This window comes from Leuciscus leuciscus, assembly GCF_965113295.1.
Source record: "Leuciscus leuciscus genome assembly, chromosome: 2".
In the NCBI taxonomy this organism is placed as follows: domain Eukaryota; kingdom Metazoa; phylum Chordata; class Actinopteri; order Cypriniformes; family Leuciscidae; genus Leuciscus; species Leuciscus leuciscus.
Genome location: NC_138726.1, coordinates 59,330,433 through 59,349,001, shown reverse-complemented (window position 1 = coordinate 59,349,001; position 18,569 = coordinate 59,330,433). Strand labels below are relative to the sequence as shown.

General features: G+C 43.5%; 1 long non-coding RNA gene across 1 annotated transcript in view; it reads left to right on the top strand.

The window, feature by feature from the left end:
• LOC309492563 overlaps positions 1 to 18,569 on the top strand; it is a 276,178-nt gene that overhangs the window by 33,061 nt on the left and 224,548 nt on the right. The gene's annotated exons all lie outside the window — the stretch shown is intronic.

The window sequence follows — 18,569 nt, the reverse complement described above, 5'->3', positions numbered from 1 at the left end:
CTCCTCTGGTGTTTAACCAGGACGAGCAGGCGGAGCGTGAGGCAGACGAAGATATGTTATTTGAGTCTGCCCAGCCCTCCTGCCCCGCGTATGAGGAACTGATGGAGGTGATGGAGCGGGCTGCCGCTAGGCTGGATTTGCCTTGGCAGCGCGTTCAGGAGGGAGCTGCTCGTGGAAGGCTCGACGAGCGCTTTCTCTCTGGCCACACCCCATCAGTCCCTGGGAGCCTTCCATTCCTTCCTGATCTCCATTCTGAGATCGTGAAGGCATGGAAGAACCCGTACTCCTCCCGCATCCATCGCTTCCAAGCTAGGAGTTATTCCAATGTGGAAGGGGTGCGGGAGAACGGGTATGTGTCGATGCCTCCTGTTGAGGATACCTTCGCGAACTATCTAGCGCGGGGGGAGGCATCGACACTAAGAGCTCCAACCCTGCCATCTAAACCTCTTCAGACCACGTCTCGTCTGAATGGCAGGGCATACGCGGCGGCAGGTCAGGCTGGTGCTGCACTGCATACAATGGCTGTATTGCAGGCGTACCAGGCTGATCTGCTGAAGGACCTGGACCAGGGTCAGGGCTTATCACCTGATGCGGTAGCTGAACTGCGCCGCACCACAGACCTGGCTCTCCGGGCCACCAAGCAGACAGCTACGGCTGTTGGGCGATCTATGGCTGCTATGGTGGTCACGGAGAGGCACCTGTGGGTGAACCTTTCAGGCATCGTGGAGAAGGAGAAGTTATTTCTCCTTGATGCCCCGGTCTCGCCCTCTGAACTTTTCGGTACCTCTGTCGAGGCAGTGGTCGGGAAGTTTAGAGAGGCGAGGGCGCGGTCAGCAGCCTATAAATCTTTTATTCCGCGCCGGTCCAGGTCCACACCCAGACACTCCGGGGGTCCTGGCCCGTCTCGCTTTGAGGAGCGCAGACAGGACCAGCGGGACTCAGTCGCCGCCCGTGCCCCTCCTCTTGGTAGGAGTAGGACCGTGAGACGGCGCGAGGCCAGGAGGAAAAGGCAGGGGGTAAGGAGAGAAGACTTCCAGGCTGATCGTAATGGGCCTCCGCTTTATGGCAGGCCCTATTTACCTTAAACTGTGCATAGTGTGCGTTAGACTTCCTCTCCTGTGAGAGTCATTTTGCTGAAGTTTACATAAGGTTACGTTTTGCAGTTACTTCTTTAGAGCCATGAGCCTTGGAGTAAGATTAGCTAGATCTTATAATTGTTAGGCCTCCTCTCCATTGAGAGTCTTCCTGCTGAGGCCACCATATACATAGGTTGGCTTTATATGGATAGATATATGTGTTAGGCTTCCTCTCCATTGAGGGTCATCCTGATGAGGCCTCCATATACACTTTTTCATCTGTAGCTACCAGGCAAGCAGTTTTGCAGGTGGAGCTGGGAACCCCCCCCCCCCCTCCCCTTTTTTGGTCTGGGCTCTAGGTAAGATGGCTATTATAGCTGTGTGTATTAGGCTTCCTCTCCATTGAGAGTCATCTTGCTGAGGCTTCAGTTTACGCAGTGCATGTTTCAGGTTTCTTCCCTTTTAGGGTCGTCTCTTTGAGACCTTCATGCAATTGGTCTAGACGATATAGCTGTTTGTGGTATATGTGCCAGGTCTCCTCTCCATGGAGAGTCATCCTGCTGAGGCCTCCATATATGCAGTGCATGCTTTAGGTTTAGGCCTTCTCGCGAACAGTTTGGTAGCTATCATAGGTATGTGTGTCTGGTTTCCTCTCTATTGAGAGTCAGTTTGCTGAGACCTCTATATTTTTATAGAGTTAGCTATATGTGTTAGGCCTCCTCTCCTTTGAGAGTCGTTCTGTTGAGGCCTCCATATACACTATGTTTGTGTAGACCTGCTCTTGTAGTAAGAGTCATTCTATTTGAGTGTGAATGTGTCAGGCCTCCTCTCCTCTGAGAGTCATCCTGTTGAGGTCTCCATGCAAGCAGCATTTGTGTGAAGTCTGTGAGGTGGACCCTCCCTTTCTAAGGAGGTGCTTCGGGCCCTTCGCTTCCTGAACTCTGTTTTTGTCAAGCTAAACTCCCCTTAGACCATATACATAGTTAAGCTGTCTATGGTTAGATATGTGTCAGGCCTCCTCTCCACTGAGAGTCTTCCTGCTGAGGCCACCATATTCATAGTTAAGCTCTATGGTGGGATTTGTGTTAGGCCTCCTCTCCATTGAGAGTCTTCCTGCTGAGGCCTCCATATACGTAGTTAAGCTGTCTGTGGTTAGATATGTGTCAGGCCTCCTCTCCACTGAGAGTCTTCCTGCTGAGGCCACCATATTCGAAGTTAAGCTGGCTATGGTTGATATGTGTCAGGCCTCCTCTCCACTGAGAGTTTTCCTGTTGAGGCCACCATATTCATAGTTAAGCTCTATGGTGAGATTTGTGTTAGGCCTCCTCTCCATTGAGAGTCTTCCTGCTGAGGCTTCCATATACATAGTTAAGCTGTCGGTGGTTAGATATGTGTCGGGCCTCCTCTCCACTGAGAGTCTTCCTGCTGAGGCCACCATATTCATAGTTAAGCTGTCTATGGTTAGATATGTGTCAGGCCTCCTCTCCACTGAGAGTCTTCCTGCTGAGGCCACCATATTCATAGTTAAGCTCTATGGTGAGATTTGTGTTAGGCCTCCTCTCCATTGAGAGTCTTCCTGCTGAGGCCTCCATATACACAGTTAAGCTGTCGGTGGTTAGATATGTGTCGGGCCTCCTCTCCACTGAGAGTCTTCCTGCTGAGGCCACCATATTCATAGTTAAGCTGTCTATGGTTAGATATGTGTCAGGCCTCCTCTCCACTGAGAGTCTTCCTGCTGAGGCCACCATATTCATAGTTAAGCTCTATGGTGAGATTTGTGTTAGGCCTCCTCTCCATTGAGAGTCTTCCTGCTGAGGCCTCCATATACACAGTTAAGCTGTCTGTGGTTAGATATGTGTCGGGCCTCCTCTCCACTGAGAGTCTTCCTGCTGAGGCCACCATATTCATAGTTAAGCTGTCTATGGTTAGATATATGTCAGGCCTCCTCTCCACTGAGAGTCTTCCTGCTGAGGCCACCATATTCATAGTTAAGCTCTATGGTGAGATTTGTGTTAGGCCTCCTCTCCATTGAGAGTCTTCCTGCTGAGGCCACCATATTCATAGTTAAGCTGTCTGTGGTTAGATATGTGTCAGGCCTCCTCTCCACTGAGAGTCTTCCTGCTGAGGCTACCATATTCATAGCTAAGCTGTCTATGATTAGATTGTGTTAGGCTTCCTCTCCTTTGAGAGTCTTCCTGCTGAGGCCTCCATATACATAATTAAGTATGTCTATGGTTAGATATGTGTCAGGCCTCCTCTCTGTGAGAGTCTCCCTGCTGAGGCCATCATTTTTGTGTATATATACAGTTGTTGGAAAACTATACTCTAAGAGCTGTAGTTCAGAATAAGGCCCTCTCAACTTTGGAGAGTTGTTTTGCCTTCCCTGTCTGAGCTCTGCAAATGTTGAACTTTCAAATTTGAGAATAAGTTCTAGAGACCATGTAGGTGTGCAGGCTTCCTCTACTTTCGGAGTCTTCCTGCTGAGGCCTCCGCTTCCCTTAGGTCTAAACAGGTTGTTGGGCTAAACGTGATAGCCTCCCTGGTCATAGGGGTCGACTTTGGTCCCCCGAAAGTAGCAGGCCAGAGACCTTTTGGCTCGGGGCCGCACTCCCTTTAAGGAACCCTTCCTTTAGATGTGGTTTCCATACCTTGAGCTGGAGCTCGGCAGTGGCCCTAGGGAGAGGTGCTACGGTTAGCCTGACGTTTAAGCAGTAGGGGCTTTAACCTTCGGTTATTGTGTTTTTTGTGCTTGTTACACTTAGTTGTTTGGCATCCCCTCAGCATGGTGGCGTTGGTATAGACGTTCCCATAGCGTCATTTCGACGCAGTGGGAGTTCCCTTTCGAAAGGGAATGTGCTCAGGTTACGTATGTAACCTATGTTCCCTGAGAACAGGGAACGAGCACTGCGTCTCCTTGCCATGCTTCCGGTCTGCTTACTCAGTCCCTTCAGACGAAGAGGATGTCATTTTCTCCGAGCGCTCCCTTTATACTTCCCGGGTGCGTCAGAGCATGACGTCATGGCTGACGCGGGCCAATATGATTGGCGGGTTTTTATAGGTACTTCAGTCATTGGTCACGCTGAGGCGGTTCCCATAGCGTCATTTCGACGCAGTGCTCGTTCCCTGTTCTCAGGGAACATAGGTTACATACGTAACCTGAGCACGTTTTCTTGATGTCACTGTTTTTTTTTGTTGTTTTTGTAAGGTTTGTTTGATATTCCTGAAACATTATTTCACCTTAATTTTTACTAACGACTCAACATTATTGGAATGTTGATTTTGTAATATTAAGAGAACATAAAATTGTCCAGTTTCCTTAATGTTAATATAACATCATTTAAAGGTTAGTATGATGTTCCTGAAACATCTGAACACCTGCTGTTAACAAGCAGAATCACTGAAGGAAAGATACCACAGCTTTAGATGAAATCAACTGAAGATAAAAGAAGACATGACATCTGTCACGATCTCAGCAGAGGAGGATTACACAACTCCACTAACAGCATTACCAGCTTCACTTATTACTAACCAGACTGACTTTATTTCTGTCAGACGTCTACATATGTTCTTATCGAGAATTAACAGAGGTTTAGATGTCGATGTTTGTAGTCGTCATTATGGTGATCAGTGTTTGCTTTAGTTGGGCTCTTGACCCTTGACTTTGTTAACTTATTTCTCTTTCAGCATTTGTAAGTGTTTTCAGCAAACATTTATGCATTGCTCAAGAAAGAGAATGATAAAAATGCAGATTTGCATGTATTTATTTATGATTATTAAACAACTGTTATATATAATCACACAGATAAGAATAAACAGGTGAATTAAATCTGTACTGTAACTCGGGCTGCAGGTTTTTATGCAGGATCTGTTGATCATGCAGATACTTTAAAGCCATGCAGATCTTCACAGTCCAGTCCAGAACCTGTAAATCAGTAAAATATGAATTTACAAAGTGTATTATGGTTAAAGGGCAACTTTCAATTTTGACAGCAAGCGGTTAAAATGATTTGTAATATTATACATGATTTTGGTCCAGTTTGGGTTTGCGATCTCTAACCCAGAACATAACTGGAGCGGGTTAGCAATGTAGAGTAAGTTACCATGGCAATTAAACCTTCTAAAAACCAGTTGTGGCGAGCAGGACGAGGCAGAGGGCCGTGGGAGAACGGCATGTGGCCGGTGCTGTGATTAATGATGAGTGACCGCACCGGTCTCGTATCTCTCAAGGAGAGGCGACGACAGTGAAGGACGAGAGGAACAGGCCTGGATTTGAAGAAGGAAGTTTGATTCTCCCTAAAAATAGACAGACACAATCAAGTCACCTTTATTTATATACTGTAGAGCTTTATACAGTGCAGATTGTTTCAAAGCAGACTCAGAATTTCTCTTTCTCTCCATTTAACCTAAACTCTCAATTATCATTATAATCAAACTTACCTGGTTAGCTCTCAACCTTTTAATGACAAACTGATCACCACCTTCATTTTTCACTAATGTATAGCCATTGTCTTTTAGAGATGACTGATTGCTCCCCATATCTGAATATTTCAGCAAAGAAAAATGTTTGAGAAGAGAATTTTCTTCAGCTAACCACAGGTTTGCTTTCTATGGAAAGTGTGATGTTTAATATATAAAACATACAAATACAAGGATAGATACTTAAACAGATGCATTGTGATAAATGGAATAAAGGCAATACCATTTAAAGAGCTTTGGTGAAACCGTTAGTTTTTATCAAAAGTTTAAGTTCTCTAAAATGTTATTTTGAGATCATAATCGTTCTTTTATCATAAATTGCCAGCAGCCGTATCACCCTGTAGCCCAAGACTGGTCTCCCACTGAAGCTAAGCAAGGCTGAGTCTGGTCAGTACCTGGATGGGAGACCTCCTGGGTAAACTAGGTTGCTGCTGGAAGAGGTGTTAGTGAGGCCAGCAGGGGGCGCTCACCCTGTGGTCTGTGTGGGTCCTAACGCCCCAGTGTAGTGATGGGGACACTATACCGTTAAAGAGCACCGTCCTTTGGATGAGATGTTAAACCGAGGTCCTGACTCTCTGTGGTCATTAAAAATCCCATGGCACTTCTCGTGAAGTGTAGGGGTGTTTAGTTTAGTTTATTAAGATCCCCATTAGCTGCTGCAAAAGCAGTAGCTATTCTTCCTGGGGTCTATAGACTTCAACAAAAAAATATTCTTATAACATAAAACCATACATTATACAGACAAAAAATGGAGTGCACACATTCATACTTAACAATATAACAACGTACTAAAAATAAAACAATAAAACAACAGCTCTACATTATTCATTATCACAATACACAGTTACAGCTATACTACTATAGGGTTCATAATTTTCACAATGTTTTCCCTCTCTTCAACCATTCATATCAAAAAAGCAACAAATATAAATAATAACAATTATTCAAATGTAAATAAATATAGTCTTAGGGCCAATCCCAATTCACCCCTTGGCCCTACCCCTCCGTTTTGCGTGTGCACGTGAAGGGGTAGGGCTGTCTCAATTCACTTTTGGTTGGAGGGGTAGGGGTAAGGGGAAGGGCCAGATAGCCCTTGAAACGAAGATTTTTCGGGACCACACTTCAAACAAAGGGGTATGAGAAATGTACCTGCATACACCGGCTACAGAGGCAACATGACTGCCAATAATCATTTTCTTTGTCACATTAAATCTTGTGTTCATATTTACGGTCATGTTCTTCAAAGAAATGGTTGCAAAAAAATCGTTAAAGTTCGTTAACAATATGACGCGTGTAAAAAGCAAAAGTTTGAAGCGAAGTGGACGCACCGCGAATGAGGCAAATTCGCGTCCACCGCAGCTGCAGCTGACGACGGCATCTTGGAAGTTTGTGATAAACATTGGCGCATCTCCTGTGACGTAGGCGCTAGCGACGATGTATAATGACATGTAACGGTGTAGTAGTGGTGTCCCATTTCTTAGGGGAATATTTTCACCCCTACGCCTTGCCACTCTGTTTCAAGGGACAAGGGGTAAGGGTTAGGGGTAGGCGAAGGGGTATAAAATAGAATTGGGATTGGGCCTTAATCTTTTACGAAAAGTCATTGCATTCATTCCCAAAATCAAAAACTGCGGAAGAGAATTCCATGCCACCATTGCTCTATACAGCACTGTCCTTTGCATAAGATTAGTTCGACACAGAGGCAACAAAAAGTGACTCTCTGTTGACTGACGAGTAGAATATTGATGCACAGCACTAAAAAAAGACAGTCTGCTGTATAGTATTTCTGGCATTTTTGTGACAATCATTTTTCTAACAAAGTTAACAATACAATAATTAATCCTACTTTTTACACTTAGCCAAACTAACCTAGTATTCAAATCTCTAACACTAGTCCTGAAAGGGCAACTTAAAACTACCCGAGCTGCTTTATTTTGAGCAACTTGCAATTTTCTTAAATTCATTTCAGTTGTACTTGACCAAATAATTGAACAATAATACAAATGTGATAAGACTAATGATTCTACTAAAATTTTCATCACTCGATTTGGAATAAATGTTCTACAATGCTTAACAACTGCCAGACTCCTACCCATTTTCAATAATATTTGATTTATATGACTATTCCAATTTAACAAGCTGTCAACAGTCACACCGAGTAGCTTTACCTCAGTAACCTGTTCTATTACAATACCCCCCACAGTCAGACTCAACACAAGCGGATCTTTTAACAAATACTTGGATCCCAACACCATACATTTACTTTTCCCTGCATTAATAACCATTTTATTGTCCCTAATCCAATTTTCAATTAGTTTCAGTTCAGCTTGTAAAATTTGATTAAGTTCAACAAGGGTTTGCGCGGACGTATAAATTGTAGAATCATCTGCATATAGAGCCATGGTGGAATTCTCTAAAACAAAAGGCAGATCATTTGTAAAGATAGAAAATAAAAGTGGCCCAAGGCAACTCCCTTGTGGCACACCACAATCAAGAGTCTGTATATCGGAATTACTCCCATTAAATGTTACAATAAATTCCCTATTGGCAAGATAACTTTTAATCCATTCAATAGCAGATTTTTCAAAACCATAACAGATTAACTTTTCCAACAAAATTTCATGATCAAGTACATCAAAAGCAGCACTCAGATCTAACAATACTGTTCCAACAATCTTTTTATTTTCAATATCTTTTATCCAGTCATCAGTTATCTGAGCCAAAGCTGTTGTTGTAGAATGTTCCTTCCTATATGCATGCTGATAAACAGAATTTAAATCGTTTATACTAAAATACATACTGATTTGTTCATAAACAATTATTTCCGTAACCTTACTCAGAATGGGTAAAATACTAATAGGTCTACTATTTTTTCCCGACAGTGGTTCCTTATTATTCTTTATAAGTGGCATAATTTTAGCGACTTTCCAACTAGGACAAATGCCTTTCTCTAAACTTAGATTTATTATATGACTTATAGGTATAGCAATCACATCAGCTATTAATTTTAATAATTTTGCATCAAGGTTATCAGCACCTGATGGTTTCTCTTTCATTACTTTTAATAAATTCTCAACTGTGGTAGTACTCACTCTTTCAAAGTCAAATTTGCATGCTTTATTTCCCATTATTTTATTACATATTGTTCTATTATTTAGATAACTTTTTTGTTTCAGGTTCATACCTTGTCTTAAAGTTAAAACTTTATTCTTAAAATAAGAACTTAAATGATTTGCAATATCACTGGGTTTAGTCAAAAAGGATCCGTCAACTTCAATAAAAGATGGCACTATTACAGCTTTTCTCCCCATTATTATATTAAGCATACTCCAAATTTTCTTACTATCAGATTTTGCCTCTTTAATCCTATTTTCATAATAATTTCTTTTTTTGTTACATAATTTCTTAATTTCCTATACTTATTCCACAGGATACTATTGCCTGATGCAATTGCTTCAGCCTTTAATTCATTTCTCAGCTTTATGTGCTCCTTGAGTTCTAAATCTACCCAAGGAGCAGCAATGGTTCTCACAGTTATTCGTCTCAATGGCGCATATTTATCCATGATTGCATTATTGAGCTAATAAAAGCCTCTAAGGCTCTATCAGGATCATCCTCAATTAATATCTTTGACCAATCAACATTTCTGACTTCTTCACAATATTCATTTTGTCACGGTAGATGTATTCTCTGTTCCTTCTAGTCTTGTGTTTATGTTGTTGTGTGAGCACGTGTGTGGTGGGCGTGAGTGTATGACATCACTTGATCCGCTCCAGCTGATCATCATCACATCACCAGCTGCAAGCAATATCACGACTCCTTAAATACTTACCGTTGTTCTATCATCCTTGTCAGATCGTTGTTTGATGTCGTTCGTGTTGGTGTTCCGGTGTCCAGTTCCTGCCTTGTGTTCCTGTTCCAAGTCTTCGTTGTGGATTCATCCGTTGTCTTACCGTCACCTTCACTGCACTTCTGCACTTCTTCACCCATGCTGCGCCTCGTTCCAGACCCTCGCCGCCGAGATGAAGAAGGTTTTCGACCGAGCGGTCTCGGGGAGAGAGGCCGCTAGAACATTGGCGGATCTTCGGCAAGGAGAAAGATCAGTTTCCGATTTTTCAATCGAGTTCCGGACCTTGGCGGCGGAGTGCGGATGGAACGAGGAGGCGCAGTGGGACATGTTCCTGCATGGACTGGCTGACCACGTCCAGAAAGAGATCTACGCCTTGGATCTACCAACCACACTGACCGGTCTCATTGATCTTGCTCTGCGGGTGGACGCTCGGTTATCTAGGAGCGAGCGCCGAGCTCAGTCCACCCGTACCTTCGGAGGAGTCGACGGGTCCAGATCCAATGGCAGGGACGTGGTCAGCCCAGTCTACGATCCCGAGCCCATGCAGGTGGGTCGAGCTCGGCTTTCCCGGGAGGAGCGGGAGAGGCCCCAGGGCCTTTGCCTGTATTGTGGAGGAGTAGGACATTTTGCATACAACTGCCCAGTAAAAGGCCAAGCCCGATAGTAAACTTGAGGCTACTATCGGGTGGGATCTCCGCCAGGAAGACCTCATCCTCGATTTCATCTACCGCCACGCTCCTTCCGGTAAGACTAAGATGGTCAGTCCACCAGCACGACTGTCGAGCACTTCTGGATTCTGGGGCAGAAGGTAATTTTATGGACCACACTTTCGCACTGCAGTTTCAGATTCCCCTCAAACCCCTCACACACAGTATCGCGGTTCACGCACTCAATGGACAAGAACTTCCTACTATTTCCCTCTCCACTGAAGATTTAACTCTCATCACTTCTGGCAACCATTCTGAGACTATCTCGTTTTTCATCATGGATTCACCTCTTGCACCCGTCGTCCTCGGACATCCCTGGCTCATCCAACATAACCCCCGAGTGGACTGGCATCATAAAGCCATACTGGAGTGGAGCAAGGAGTGTCATAAGTCCTGTCTCGTGTCTGCCTGTTCGTCTGTGCCTGTTTCTGTTTTTCAGGAGGAAGCAGGGGATTTGTCTAACGTGCCTGCGGAGTATCTGGACCTGAAGGAAGTGCTCAGTAAGTCTCGTGCTGCTTCTCTTCCTCCGCATCGTCCCTATGACTGTGCAATAGATTTACTGCCAGGTAAGTCTCCGCCTAAGGGCAAGTTATATTCACTCTCTATTCCTGAGAGGGAGGCTATGGGGAAATATATTTCTGATTCTCTAGCAACCAAGTTCATTCGCCCTTCCTCTTCTCCAGCGGGGGCGGGGTTCTTTTTTGTGGGGAAGAAGGACGGTTATCTGCGACCTTGTATTGATTACCGAGGGTTGAATAACATCACGGTAAAGAATACTTATCCTTTGCCGTTGATGTCTTCAGCTTTCGAGAGGTTGCAGGGAGCGTCCATCTTCACAAAATTGGATTTGCGTAACGCTTATCATTTGGTTCGCATTAGGGAGGGGGATGAGTGGAAAACTGCCTTTAACACCCCCAGGGGGCACTTTGAATATTTGGTCATGCCTTTTGGGCTGTCCAACTCCCCGGCAGTTTTCCAGGCACTGGTCAATGACGTGTTGCGAGATATGATCGATCAGTTCATATATGTCTACCTGGACGACATATTGATTTTTTCTTCTTCTCTCCAGGAACATGTGCAACACGTCCGACGAGTGCTTCAGAGGTTGCTAGAGAATCGTCTTTTTGTCAAGGCGGAGAAATGCGATTTTCATGCACAGTCAGTTCCTTTCCTGGGGTACATCGTGCCGTCTGAAGGTATGCGGATGGACCCTGAGAAGATCAAGGCTGTGGTAGATTGGCCAAGCCCGGATTCTCGCAAGGCCCTGCAGAGGTTCCTGGGGTTCGCCAACTTCTATCGGCGTTTTATTCGCAATTTCAGCCAACTAGTCGCACCTCTGACTGCCTTGACCTCCCCAGAACGACGTTCAGGTGGTCTAACACAGCCGAGGCTGTGTTTACCAAACTGAAAGGCTGCTTTATTTCAGCCCCCATCCTTGTCGCCCCTGATTCTTCACGTCAGTTCGTGGTGGAGGTCGACGCGTCAGAGGTGGGAGTAGGTGCAGTGTTGTCCCAACGCTCCCCTATAGACGACAAGATGCATCCCTGCGCGTTTTTTTCTCACCGGTTGTCCCTGGCAGAACGCAATTACGACATTGGTAACAGAGAGTTGTTGGCAGTTAAGTTAGCGTTGGAGGAATGGCGCCACTGGTTAGAAGGGTCGGGGGTACCTTTTATCGTCTGGACTGATCACAAGAATCTAGAGTATATCCGAACTGCTAAAAGACTGAACTCCAGGCAGGCTCGGTGGGCACTTTTTTTCGGTCATTTAGATTTTTCTATCTCTTACCGTCCGGGTTCCAAGAACATCAAACCCGACTCCTTATCTCGCATATTTGATTTTTCCGAACGCCCGACTACTCCCGAGTGCATTTTGCCCGAAACTCTAGTCGTTTCCACACTCTCATGGGAGATCGAATCGAGGGTCGAGAAGGCCTTAGAAGGGGTAACGCCTCCGCACGGTGGTCCACCGAGTCGTTTGTTCGTGCCGGAGGGATTACGGTCCGACGTTATCCAGTGGGGTCATGGCTCCAACGTGGCTTGCCATCCAGGAGTTAATCGCACTAGTTTTTTAGTCAGGCAACGATTCTGGTGGCCACGCATGGCTCGCGACATTCACGATTTTGATTTGGCTTGCTCGGTTTGTGCCACTGGTAAGACTTCCAGTCGACCTCCAGATGGGTTACTTCAACCGCTGTCGGTTCCTTCGAGACCCTGGTCCCATATCGCTCTAGATTTCATTACCGCCCTCCCACCCTCTCAGGGGAACACAGTCGTTTTGACTGTGGTGGACCGGTTCTCGAAGGCAGCCCATTTTATTCCCTTACCCAAATTACCTTCAGCTAAGGAGACAGCGGTAGCGGTCGTAGACCACGTCTTTCGTTTACATGGCCTCCCGATTGACGTGGTTTCCGACAGGGGACCCCAGTTCGTGTCCAAATTTTGGTGAGTTTTGTAGATTACTGGGGGCGACGGTTAGTCTATCCTCAGGGTTTCATCCCCAGAGCAATGGTCAAACCGAGAGAGCCAACCAGGATTTGGAGAGAGTGTTGCGATGTTTGGTATCCAAGAATCCTTCCTCCTCATGGAGCCAACAACTTTCTATGGTGGAGTACGCTCACAACACGTTGCCAGTGTCGGCTACGGGCCTTTCTCCATTTGAGTGTAGTGTAGGTTACCAGCCACCTATTTTTCCCAGTCTGGAATCCGAGGTTGCGGTTCCCTCCGCTCACGCCTTTGTTCAGAGGTGTCACCGTACTTGGAATAGAGCCCGTGAGACTCTACTCCAAGTGGGGGCGCGCACCAAGGCCAAGGCCGATCGCCACAGGTCAAAGCCTCCCGTATACGTCGTGGGTCAAAAAGTGTGGCTTTCAACCAAGAACATTCCTTTGCGCACCGTCTCTAATAAGCTTGCACCCAAATTTATTGGCCCGTTTACTGTCACCAAGATCATTAGTCCGGTGGCAGTCCGCCTCAAATTACCTCCCGCGTACAGGAGGATCCATCCCGCCTTTCATGTGTCTAAAATTAAGCCAGTGTTTCGTTCTCACATTAATCCGCCTGTCCCGGTTCCTCCCCCACCGCGACTCGTAGATGGGGAGACCACATATTCGGTTAATCGTATTCTGGACTCTAGGCGGAGGGGATGCGGATTTCAGTACTTGGTGGACTGGGAAGGTTACGGTCCGGAGGAGAGAAGTTGGGTACCTGCTAGAGACATCCTGGATCACTCCCTTATCGATGATTACAATCGACAGGTAGGGGAGCCTGGGAACACCAGGAGGCGTTCTTAGGAGGAGGGGTACTGTCACGGTAGATGTATTCTCTGTTCCTTCTAGTCTTTTGTTTATGTTGTTGTGTGAGCGCGTGTGTGGTGGGCGTGAGTGTATGACATCACTTGATCCGCTCCAGCTGATCATCATCACATCACCAGCTGCAAGCAATATCACGACTCCTTAAATACTTACCGTTGTTCTATCATCCTTGTCAGATCGTTGTTTGATGTCATTCGTGTTGGTGTTCCGGTGTCCAGTTCCTGCCTTGTGTTCCTGTTCCAAGTCTTCGTTGTGGATTCATCCGTTGTCTCACCGTCACCTTCACTGCACTTCTTCACGGATCCTGACCATCGAAGTCCCTGCGTCACTCTTCCCATTGGCTTGTACTGTTGTACTGTTGGACTATTGATCTGCACTATCCGAATAAACCACTTGCAATTGCTTCCTGTCTCGTATCCAGTCCTTATGACACATTTTCATTAAAATGTTTAAATATCCTTTTAACAATCATTTTCTGCCCTGATTTGGGAACCTTAGTTTTCCTGTTAATTGAAACTAAATTATGATCACTAAAACCTACCGGCATAGAAATTGCTTTTGAACATAAGTCTGCGGCATTTGTAAAAATTAGATCAATACATGTAGCTATTTTTGTGCCATCAGATCTATAAGAAACTCTAGTTGATTTTTTAACAACTTATGATAAATTACAGATCTCTGTTAATGAAAGCAACTTATTTTTTAACGAACAGTTATTCAAATGCCAATCAATATTCAAATCTCCCAAAAAATATATTTCATAATTTGTATCACAAACTCTGTCTAACATAGTACAAATCTTATCTAAATAAACTATAGGTACATTAGGTGGTCGATAACAAACACCATGTAGAACAGGCTGAAGATGTGGTAACTGTACTTGTAACCACAAAGCTTCTACACCCACACAACCAAAATCATTTCTAATTTTTACAGGTATTTGATTTTGAACGTAAATTGCAACCTCATCACCATATGCATTTCTATCATATCTATACAGATTGTACCTATTTATATGCAATAACGAATTGTCAATATTTGTATCTAAATGTGTTTCTGATATTGCCAGAATGTGCAAATTATTATTTGTTAGAGTTTCCGAAATATCCTGAACCTTATTTCTCAGACTACAAACATTTAAATGTGCTATGCGTAACCCTTTATTAATTAATCTATCTTTTACCATAAACCGTTGTATCTGATTGAACATCTGTCAATAGTAGAGCTGTACAACAACCATAAATAACATCTCCCAAAAAAACATACAGACAAAACCACATAGAAACATACAAACAACCAAAACAACATACAAACATACACACACAAACACACACACACACACACACACACACACACACACACACACACACACACACACACACACACACCCACACTCATGCACACCCCACTTGTCAACATTTATGAGCAAAACCAATTGGCAGCCACGCCATCTCCAGACATAACATAAATTATTTTCACATTACTCTGCGCCGTCTGCGGTAACAAGTACATGAACAAACTTATAATCATTTGGTTATTATGAAACATTCCGTTCTACAGTCTCAAAATTCTTCCTGCTACCTCTTATCGAGCCTCTTCCATGTCTTGTTTGTCCAGCTCAGGCTCTATGACCATCTTTAGATATGTCTCTGCAGCTAGATGGTTGGAAAACTTTTTCGTATCTCCTTTGAAAGTCAGAATCAAGGTGGCAGGGTGAATTATGCCATGCTTAACTCCCGCACTCCATAGTTTCTTCCTCACGTCCCGAAAACTCGCTCGTATTTTAGCCATCTCCGTCGAAATATCTGGAAAGAAGCGAAGTTTCATTCCGCGAACCTCTAGCACCCTTTCTTCTTTCGCAATCCGCACAATCTCATCTCTCACCACCAGCCTCTGCAGTCTTACTATCATTACCCGTTGACCAGATTTACTCTTAAATCCAACACGATGCGCCACCTCCACCTCTGGCTCGAGCTGGAGCTTATCACTGAACAACTCTTTTAGCAGTTGAGACATATAACTTGTAGGATTTCCCTTCTCGACATCAGAGGTCAGGCCCATAACACGGACATTATATTTACGATTGTGACTCTCCAAGCGCTCAGTTTTCTCCTTAAGTTCATCATTATCTTTACGTAAACTTTCATTTACGCCCTCCAGTTTGGTTATACGGCTATCGAAGCTACACAATGAAGCCTCAATTTCACCAATTTTTGTAGCACAAACAAGCACCTGCTCCTTAACAGCATTAAGCTGCGGTTGTAGTCTGTTGGTCGCCTCATCGAGTTCCTCTCGCATTATCCTGCGAATCAGAGAGGTTAATTCTTCCATGTTAGCCTCTTTAGCTGTCATGTCTGTAGCGATCACCTGCTGAGCGAGGTCCACTTCTCCATGCTTTGTTTGTGCTTTTCTCTTCTTTGGGGGCATAGCATACGACGGACTTCAGGCTTTAAACAAATTTCATGCTAGAACAGAATGTTATTTGTCATTACCACAGTTTTTGCCGAATTTGTCGGAGACTGGCGTTATCCGGCATGCCTAGCCTGCGCGCATGCCCAGTATGTAAACCCGGTGTCCTGGCCACATTCCCTCCAATGGCCCTTGCCAATCATGGCCTCCTAATAATCCCCATCCACTGAACTGGCTTCATCACTCTCCCTCTTCTCCATTATTGTGTGTGTGTGTGTGTGTGTGTGTGTGTGTGTGTGTGTGTGTGTGTGTGTGTGGTGAGCGCACTGGCGCCGTTGTTCTGTGGCTGCCATCGCATCATCCCAGTGGATGCTCACACTGGTGGTGTTGAGGAGAGATCCCCTGATATGATTGTAAAGCGCTTTGGGTGTACAGTAGTACATGTGAAAGCGCTATATAAATGCCTCATTCATTCATAAAGTTGCATAAAATCAATTAAATTATTTATCCCATCTGAATAGTACTTTTTAGTTTGATTTTCCTTACATGAACAATGTAAATAACTGGGAGCGAAAACCTGGGTGCTGTCTTCAGAAATGTTGAGTTGGCAATAAGTAGGGGAGAGTGGGGACAGTTGCAACATGGCTGTAAGACTAGAAAAACTGGAAGAGAGGTCAACTCTCTGAGAAAACTAAGGAAATTAACATCTGAACTCTCTTGCTATTTTACCATGGCTGTAAGACTAAGTAGGGGAGAGTGGGGACAGTCAGTGGGGACAGTTGCAATATGTCTGTGAGACTGTCCCCACTCTCTCCTACTTAGTCTTACAGCCATGTTGCAACTGTCCCCACTCACCCCTACTTATTTATTGTCTAATATCTAATGAAACAAATGATGTCTATAAAGCCATGCAGCCAGTTAGATCAAACGTGTGTGATACTTTTTTAATGAACTTTTGAACATTGAGAACATTGTAAATTTCAGTGGTAGAGACCATTTAATTGTGAATCCATTTGAGTTACTCCATTTGAGATTTGCACTCATCCTGATATGTGTCACCCTTCTCTCTGTAGGTTTTGAAGAGTCTGACAGCACATCTCTGATTGAGACTGTATTAAGAGACAGTACAAATACATTCCCTTTAAAGTGACTGACATCAGTGATGACCACATGGATCTTCCTCCTGTAATGACATGTCAGTCAGTAAATTACATTATGAATTTTACATTATGAATTTTTGAGCCATTTTTGAGTTTTGCTCAGGCAGATCTTTTGATCTTGGCATGATAGAACCACACTTCAGTCCTCAGTGAACTGAGGTTATATAACGTTGTGAACTCAAACAGATGCGTAAGCGGTTTTGAAAATGTTTATTTTTGCAATTCCTGCAGCCTCCAACATTTCTGAGATAAAAAATATCTAATATGAGTGTATAAAGTTTGATTAAATTACCTTTATAGTTAACTTAAGTTAACTTGTACTGAAATACTTTGGGGTTTTATTACCAACAAACTATATTATCTAACCATTTCCATTTCTCTTGACAAAACGTCATTTAATAATAATAATAATAATAATAATATCTTTTATTTTTAGGTGCCTCAGGGACACCATACAACATTAAAGTAAATCTGTACTTTTTCCTTTAAATAATCCTATATATTATACATAATGATATTTTCTTTTCTCTTTTTTCAGCTGAAAAGACCAAAAGGGCCTTTCGGACTCAGTCAGCCCATTATTGTTTGAGGAGAAGTAAACGGAGGAGACGGAGAGCTACAAAGGCAAATATTTGCAATGGTATGTATGTGTTGGTTTTAACCCTAAATCAAACATTTTATCAAGCATTTGTTGTTTCTTAAACCTTTTCTTACAAAACCCATAGCAGTACGAACATAGTCTCAGAGTCTTAATAATTCACAAGATTTAACAAGATTTTAAGTTGTCCAATTTGGTAACCCTTCCTTTTACAGTCCCCTAATTACTAGATATTTACCTGGTAAATATATGGTAAGTTATAGTTTGTTATTGGTAATTACCACAGGTAACAAGTATGTAAATGCAGAAAAACTACAAACTAGTTACTAAGTATTTATGGTAAATTATAGTATTTTAGTGTGTAATTACTTAAGGTGATTAGTATGCAAATACAGAGAAACTACCAGGGAAAAAAACACCACTGTTAAATATCAACACAACAAAGTACTGTGTACTTGTTACCCTTTTAGGTTGGTAATAACTCAGATTTAATTGTGTACTTCCTCAGAATGTAGGCAACTGGAAAAGTGTCAGCATAATATAATTAAAATGGCATGTTAAATATCCCAACACATCTAGTACTTACGAAAATGTTGATTACATTTGTAAAAAGAATAAAAATAAACTATAGGGTAATGCAGCTAAAGCCAAATTATAAGAAACCGAAATGTTTTATTAATTGATTAGTTGGTCTTAAATTCAGGCTGTTTCAGTCTGACTCTGTTAGTTCACCTCAACTCCTGATCCGAGACGTTCTTTCCTTTGCAACTTCATATTTATCACGTTTGTTCTCCTCCTCTCGTGTCTCGAGACGTTGGTTGTCTGATCTGTCTGCTGGGCCGTGCCGTGTGTGATAGGCTACAGCAGGGCCGGAAACAGAAACGATTAGTTCATCTTTCGAGTCTCGAGTTCGGGTTAGAATCTCCCCACCATCCCATATATATATATATATATATATATATATATATATATATATATAT